The 7,737-nt window shown below is 32.8% G+C and overlaps 1 pseudogene; it reads right to left on the bottom strand.

Moving 5' to 3' along the window:
• Positions 1–903: 903 nt before the first annotated feature.
• LOC137655593 (uncharacterized) lies at positions 904–2,627 on the bottom strand (annotated as a pseudogene).
• Positions 2,628–7,737: the final 5,110 nt, after the last annotated feature.

The raw sequence follows: 7,737 nt of genomic DNA, 5'->3' as shown, positions 1-7,737 counted from the left end.
CCCCTAGGAATTCCTAAGCAGCCGTAGAGATCCAGCCTGTACCTGTGAAAGAGCCAAAATGTAATCTGCCAGTCATAATGATATTGATATATGGAATTGCATTGATATTAGTATTCACCAAGTTGATATTAAAATTTCCCATCAAATAACATTGCAAATCAAGGCTCGATACATAATCAAAAATATATTTCATTGAATCCAAAAGATCATTAAGTGATGCATTGGGTGCTGTGTAAAAAAACACCTATTATAAAATTAGAGGGCTTAATCATTTTGAGGCATATTGATTCAAGGTGTTGAAGTTTCAAGCAGGCATCATTAATTTTTTTCTACTTAAAAGTTTTTTTTTTATGTAGATATATAGCTAATCCTCCACCTTGTATCGATTTATTCTGAAATTATAAACACTAATTACTCTGATTATATAAATTGCATATACCATCACTCAGAGGAGTTTCACATAGCATGATAGCATCTAATATGACTGTAGATTTGTTTAAATATTTGTCAAATAACGAGCCAGGGTGTTGAGGAACACTACTTATATGGTAGGAAAATATTTTGAAACTATTTTCAGAAACATTTTCATTACAGGAAAAAAATAGTAACAGGTTGGTTCTGGCAGTCTAGGTTCACTTGATGGATCTATAACATGACTGGGTCTTTCTAATTCAACAAAATCGTATGTTAATGTGTTTAAAGTGCTAAGTGGGTAGTTGTGATTGCCCAAAACCCTCATATTAGTAAAGTGTGTGTCATTCAGATTATGAAATGGTAATTGTTGTTTTATATTCATTATATGGATGTTAATTTCATATTATACTATGAATGTCCTTACTACAATGACTTTTCTTCCCCAGCCTACTCTGTTTCGAGACAGCAGGTGTAATAGTATGAAACGAATTAGGCCGGACTATCATGAAGAGTCGGGGGCAAGGTGGGGAAGGGACCGCTCCCAGCACCAGCACTTTCACTCACCACCCACATCTACCCTATCGGCAGCTGAGGGACCAGAAGCAGGTCCCGGCTCCACCAGGACTCTGGCGCCAGTCACACTCCGCACACCCCTTGACCCCGTAGACTGTGGCATTTGATCAACACTGCGTTGCTATTCTTTTCTTCGATAATAAGTTTAGTATTACAGAAGAAAGCCACTTTTCCTTGTTCTCTTGCCTGTTCAAGGAGAGGCATCTGAGTATTCTTCACTACTTGCGACGCAACAGAGAGGTCCTCTTTCACAAGATGTTTGTTGTGTCCCTCAGCTTGTTTGAGCTCCACATCACAGCATCTTGATTGCAGTAACAAAAGAACCTTGCTATGATTGGACGAGGTTTGGCGACACGGCGCACAACAACACGATGAACCAGCCCCAACAAGAGTCATAGCAGCTGCATCTTCTCCTCCAGGAGTGACGTCTGCTCCCATGTCTTTGTGGCTCCACACTCTTTCACACAACTGGGCCGCACATTTTTCCTTCTACAGTAGTCTTCTTTATAGTTTTATTCTCTCAGGTTTCTTAATCTTTGAATGTGAGGATTCAATTTGCCTTGTTAATTTTTTATTTTTCTCCTTGGCACTCTGCTTCTCTCTTTTATATTTTTTCTTACTCGACTTTAGGTCATCAACCTTCCACTGAGTGAATTCCAGACTGGTTATTAAATCCGTTAACTTAGCATCTAATTTATTTAGATGGTCATTCATTTTTTTTTTTTTTACCACAATCTCCAGGCCAGACTTAAAAGTTCGTTCTTGCGACTCGAGTATAGTCTTCAGAAGTGCAGTGTCCGTGGTGGTATTTTTAGTTGAAGAGAATGTTGATGTATTGCTAGGGAGGCCGTAGATGGAAGAATATTACACTTTCGTTACTATGGAGACCATTATCATGGATACGCCGTCCTTTCCTCTATGCATGTGCAGAAAATGGTCAGAGTTAAGGAGTCTCCTTAGGGTGAATAGTAACTTTTCACTCTTAAATTTAATATAAGTTCAATTACACCTTATTTTCTATTGTGCCAATACAATATCTGTGTGCACTCACGCACATATATGTGTATGCTACTTGCATGCAACTGTATTCCCTATTGTACTGTAAGAGTTTTTAAGCAAGAAACTCGCCACCAAAGTTTACACCACCATTATTATTATTATTATTATTATCATTATTATTATTATTATTAATTGCTAAGCTACAACCCTTGTTGGAAAAGCAAGATGCTATAAGCCCAGGGTCCCCAACAGGGAAAATAGCCCAGTAAGGAAATGAAACAAGGAAAAATTAAATATTTTAATAACAGTAACAATATTAAAATAAATATTTTCTATATAAACTATAAATACTTTAACAAAACAAGAGTAACAGAAGTTGGATAGAATAGTATGCCCGAATGTACCCTCAAGTAAAACTATTATACAAGTCATTTATCTGACATATGGTCATATTAGAGGAGAGTTTGATTTTGTTGCTTTAAAGGTAAGTATGTATAATTGTTTCCATGTTTTTTTTCAATTTTTCACTCTTGAAGAATATACATGGGAATGATAAAGACATTTCGTGATATAATCTCATTCTTAGTGGAATTTTTGGTTTTACCTTCACTAATTTGAAAGTACAGAGACGTCTTGGCCATGCTCCATGCCTATTGAAAGTGGTTATTGAATTCATTATTAAGATATATTTACAACAATTCTTATTTGGATTTATAATTTGTCTTATATGGATAGTTTTTTGTGGATTTGTTGTTATGATTTTAAAAAACTTTCAAAGTTAACCAAACAAATATGGAAACAATAAATCATTTAGAAAAAGAATAAAATTTCCTGGTAGATTTCTGTTCCTCAGTGATCAGATAGTTGAACTTCTTGAAAATATATAGTGCAGGATTTAATTTTGATTATATTTTATACAATTTAAGATTATTTCATGGGACTTAATATTCCCTCGACTGCATTTCCCTGACTCTATAAGCTAAAAGAGGTAGTTTATCAATAATCTAGTTACAATATCGACTACTCAAAGCTTTAGACATTACTCTAAAGCTTTAGAGTAATGTCAAGGTCTATAGATTGAAGCCTTTGTATGGATTCTTGTCAACAACTTCCAAGTCATGGTCTTACCTAAACCATTTAAGGATGCTTTATTTTTATTTGATAATTTTATAAGAACGGTAATCGCTTGTCTCCCTTTGATAGACGACAATCTAAAGATATGGTTTCAGTTAACAGCATATGCATATATAATCACATATTGGCACGTTGTGGTAAAACGCCCATTAATTGTAAAACCACATACCCCAGGCTGATTAAGAATATAATACATTCAACCTTTAAATTGAAATAGAGTTATTTGAGAAATTTGCTGAGTTACATTCTGTGATGTGAATATATCTTTGTTGCCTAATTTAAGAATTAATATTTAAGAATTTATAAAATAAGATAATAGTAACAAGAGTTGTGAATCAATATATTCTTTGTATTAAAGGCGAATTTTTTTTTCTCACTTTGCTTACCTTGTTGTTCAGGCCTTTCTATATAATAGATTTTTCCTTCTGAATCAAATGAGTTAAGACACACCACCTCTAGGAACTCCTGGTAAGCAAAGTATGTACGTTTTATAAAATATTTGCTATTTTCTACAGATTATTTTATAAAGCTGATGTATTCCATGATTTCGACGTTAAAAGAGTGGGACTTTGAGATTCTGTGTATGATTATAAATTACAAATTTGATTTTGTAGGCTTCGAGAAGTCTGGCAATAGTTTAATAAGTTTTGCAGTCATTATTTTCATAGCCAGATGTAACCCAATTTTGTTTGCAAAAGAAACTGAGTGACATTTATAAATTATACCCTCTTTCTTACACTTCTGGGAGTTTTTTATGTTTATAGATCTTTTTCTGTGAATTTATTCCATCTTTTAACCTATACCTTATCTAATCTCAGTCACTTTATAACATTTGTTCTTCGTAATTGGTACTCTAATATAATTACTCTGAAATTTTAGATAATAATTGCTTATATTTTTTCCCTCTTCATCCCATCATCAAAGTTGGAGTGATTCTATCTCGTATTCTATTGCTATACCAGTCGTCTGTCCTGCAAAGTGCAGTGTATTTAGATTTAATATATAAAATGTTGGAAATATTAAATACATTCTCTCTCTCTCTCTCTCTCTCTCTCTCTCTCTCTCTCTCTCTCTCTCTCTCTCTCTCTCTCTCTGGTGCATATCGTAAAAATAAGTGTTGAATAAAGCTGAACAGTTATTCCCGAAGGGAGCAAACCAAGTAACGCCATTATCTTCACAGAGAGTCTATCAGCAATGTCCGTGATTGCTTCATTCAATGGACAAACAATTCCAATCAGCAGAGCTTCGATACATCAGCCAATTTTAGCATTAACAGCAAGTATTTGAATGTTGATGACGAATATAAAGGCCTCTGATCTACCATTACAAAGTTAGACCGGTTTATTGGATTGTTTGTTTATCTCTGACTTATTGGCCTTGAGATGACAACGCCAAAGGAGTGAAATGACTCAATACCATTAGTTACAACATTTATAATCAAAGTTTTATCTTTGGGGGTAGTTTCAATTGTCTTATATATTATTTAGGAGCATATATATTGCTATATGTAATTTTGCATTTTGATTTTCTTATTTGCAACTAACCTCCATACGATGGTGGATTGAATAAGCAATATATTTTGTACAAGTGTCTTGACTTTGCCTTGATAATTCTCTTTACCTATCAAATGTCCTTTAAACTTGGATAAAGTACAATATTTTTGGCAGCCTATTTGGATTATGAATTAGATATATGTGAATGAGATGGTATTATTGCAATTTTTAAGAAATACTTAAAAAAAATGGAATATATTCAGCAAAGAGGCTTTCTTTTCATACCTGAATTAAAGTAAAATTACATTTGGTGGTATGACACAGATTATTAATTTTTGTTTCGGTGGAATATCTTCCATTATTGTTTTTTTTTTTAATGTATATTTATCGTGTATCTTTTCATATTTTGTTGAAAGCATGGTTTTTAAAACCGTGGAAATCATTAAAACTCTTTCTCTTCAAATTATTCTCAATTTTTCCCTTTTTAGTTTGCAATTTGTATATGTTGAAATTTATTATCCAAAGATAACAAGGATTAATATGATTATGAAACCATTTTTGATCTTAAAGAAGGCTTTAAATATATATATATATATATATATATATATATATATATATATATATATATATATATATATATATATATATATATATATATATATATATATATATATATATATATATATAATATATATATATATATATATATATATATATATATATATATATATATATATATATATATATATATATATATATATGAAAGAAATAATGACTTTTATGGTTTTCGTTTTTCCGACCCAGATCTCGTGATTATCATATTCCGTATATTTTGTAAGAAATACTTTAACCTATACTTTAGCTATGAAAAGACAATATACAGAAGAAGTTACAGTTTTCAAGCAAAAATGGAGAGAATAATCACATTTGATTTATATTTCACTGGATATTCCAAGCGTAGTTATGAGCAAAAAAAGCTGAGAAAGAAAAGGATTGGTTTGTTACCAAAATATCTTCTTGGGAAAGTGGATTGTTAAAAAAATATTCGTAAGAGTTCATACGGTTTACTTTCTACAAGGCCCCATGAGAGTGAACTCTCATTCTACTTTGCAGCCTATTCAAACAGAGCAGAGGATATAGGCACATACAACTCATGGAGAAGGATTCTCCTTAAGCAAATATCAAAACCTGTAATGGATGAATCTTGTAATATGAAGGAAAGACATAAATTATTCATCATTTGTTGGCTAATGAGGTCCCGCCTTCTGCGGCGTTCAAAAGCCGCACCTAAGATTTATGTACCTTTCCCATGAAATACTCACCTCATTTCACTTTATCTCTAGCTCTGAGTGAATACCATTTAGTGTATGTAAATATAGTCTATTCATCTAAATAGTCATGGAAATAAGTCTAGATTCCTATGGCTATATAAGAGATAAAATCCGAAATTGATTGCTGAAAGTCTTCAAGAAGTAATGAAAATTACAAGGTAGAACAAGCTAATAATTCCAGCATTTGATAGTGAGGCCAAAACAATTAAACAGGAAAGTTAATGAACCGGACAAAGCTACAAATTCAAGGGGAGACTATTGTGTGAGAATTCCCCAAAATTTGGTACAAGAAACTCTGGTCTCGGAAATTATTATTAAACTACCCATTAAAACCTCAATATAATTTCTCAGAATCAATACGAAACAAAATCACCATCTCCCACGCCTATTGACAAAAAGGACCTCAGTTAGACTTTGCTAGTCGTCGCTACCTTTTAGTTTTTAAATGAATACTTCTCTCTTCATCACCTACTACTTCACGTTTCATAGTTCTCAGCCACGTAGGCCTGGTTCTTCCAACTTTTTAGTGCCTTGTGGAGCCCATTTGGAATAATCTCTCTTGTGGAGTGTGAAGAGCATGCTCCAACCATCTACAACTACCCTTCACCATGTTTTCATCCACATATGGCACTTCAGTAACCTCTCTTATCCTTTTATTTCTAATCCTGTCCTGCCATTTAACTCATAGAATTCTCTTTTACGGGCTTTGTTATATATACTAAAAAATATTTTGGAAATAGTTTCATCGTCATGCTATGACACATGTCCATACAGTAAGACTGATCTCACTAAACCGATATGTAGCCGGATTTTTATGTCATTTCAGGCGATTTGATTCCCAAATTTTACTTAGCATAACCATTGTCTGATATAATTTTTTTTTTTCAATATTTCACTAAACTCAAATTCTAATTGCCCTGTATTGGAGGTAATTTTTACAATTATTTTGACGGTTCCATCTCATTAATCCTTTCTCCATCCATCGATATTGCATCTTCCATTGTATTTTCCGTTCTCATCATCTTGATCTCTCTTCCATTTATCTTAAGCTGATATTCGTGTTATATTTCATGGATTCTGGTAAGGAAGCTTTGTAATTGCTGTGGCATTTTCATAATAAAGAAAGCGACATCAGCATACTCTATGTCTTCTAATTTCCTGTTACCAGTCCAGTCCAATCCTTTGTCGCCATTCCCAATTGTTCTATCCATTAAAATATCCATGATGATGATAAACAACGTAGATAACAACTCATCTCCTTGGAGTACTTCACTAGTCACTAGAAATTCATTATGATAGAACTTCATTAACATTAACTTTGCACCTGCTTTGCTCATGAACTGACTTGATCAAATGTACATATTTAAGAACTCCATAATAACGTAGGACTCTCCACAAAATTGGGCGGTGCACAATATTAAATGGGTTTTTCACAATCTAAAAATAACATGAAAAGCGGATTTCTTTATTCTACAAATTAATGTGTGTCTTAAAATAAAAATTTGGTCAGAACAACTTCTAACTCTTCTAAAAACAGCTTTTTCATCTTTCAGCTTTTCATCAATCTTTCTCTCTAGTCTCTTTAGGATGAGCATACTATATATTCTCATGACAACTGACGTAATTGGGATGCCTCTGAAATTATTGCCATCAATCAGATTCACTTCTTAACCATTTCCACCAATTCTCCGAGCTCCTATTCATCATAGTAATTCTATTGATAAAAAAAAGAAAAACGATATACAAAACAGCCAAAAAATATATTCATGAAATTTCCTTTTATCGGACGTATC

Source organism: Palaemon carinicauda, chromosome 16 (genome assembly GCF_036898095.1).
Source record: "Palaemon carinicauda isolate YSFRI2023 chromosome 16, ASM3689809v2, whole genome shotgun sequence".
In the NCBI taxonomy this organism is placed as follows: domain Eukaryota; kingdom Metazoa; phylum Arthropoda; class Malacostraca; order Decapoda; family Palaemonidae; genus Palaemon; species Palaemon carinicauda.
The sequence above is the reverse complement of the archived record's forward strand: the minus strand, read 5'-3'. Positions and strand labels throughout refer to the sequence as shown.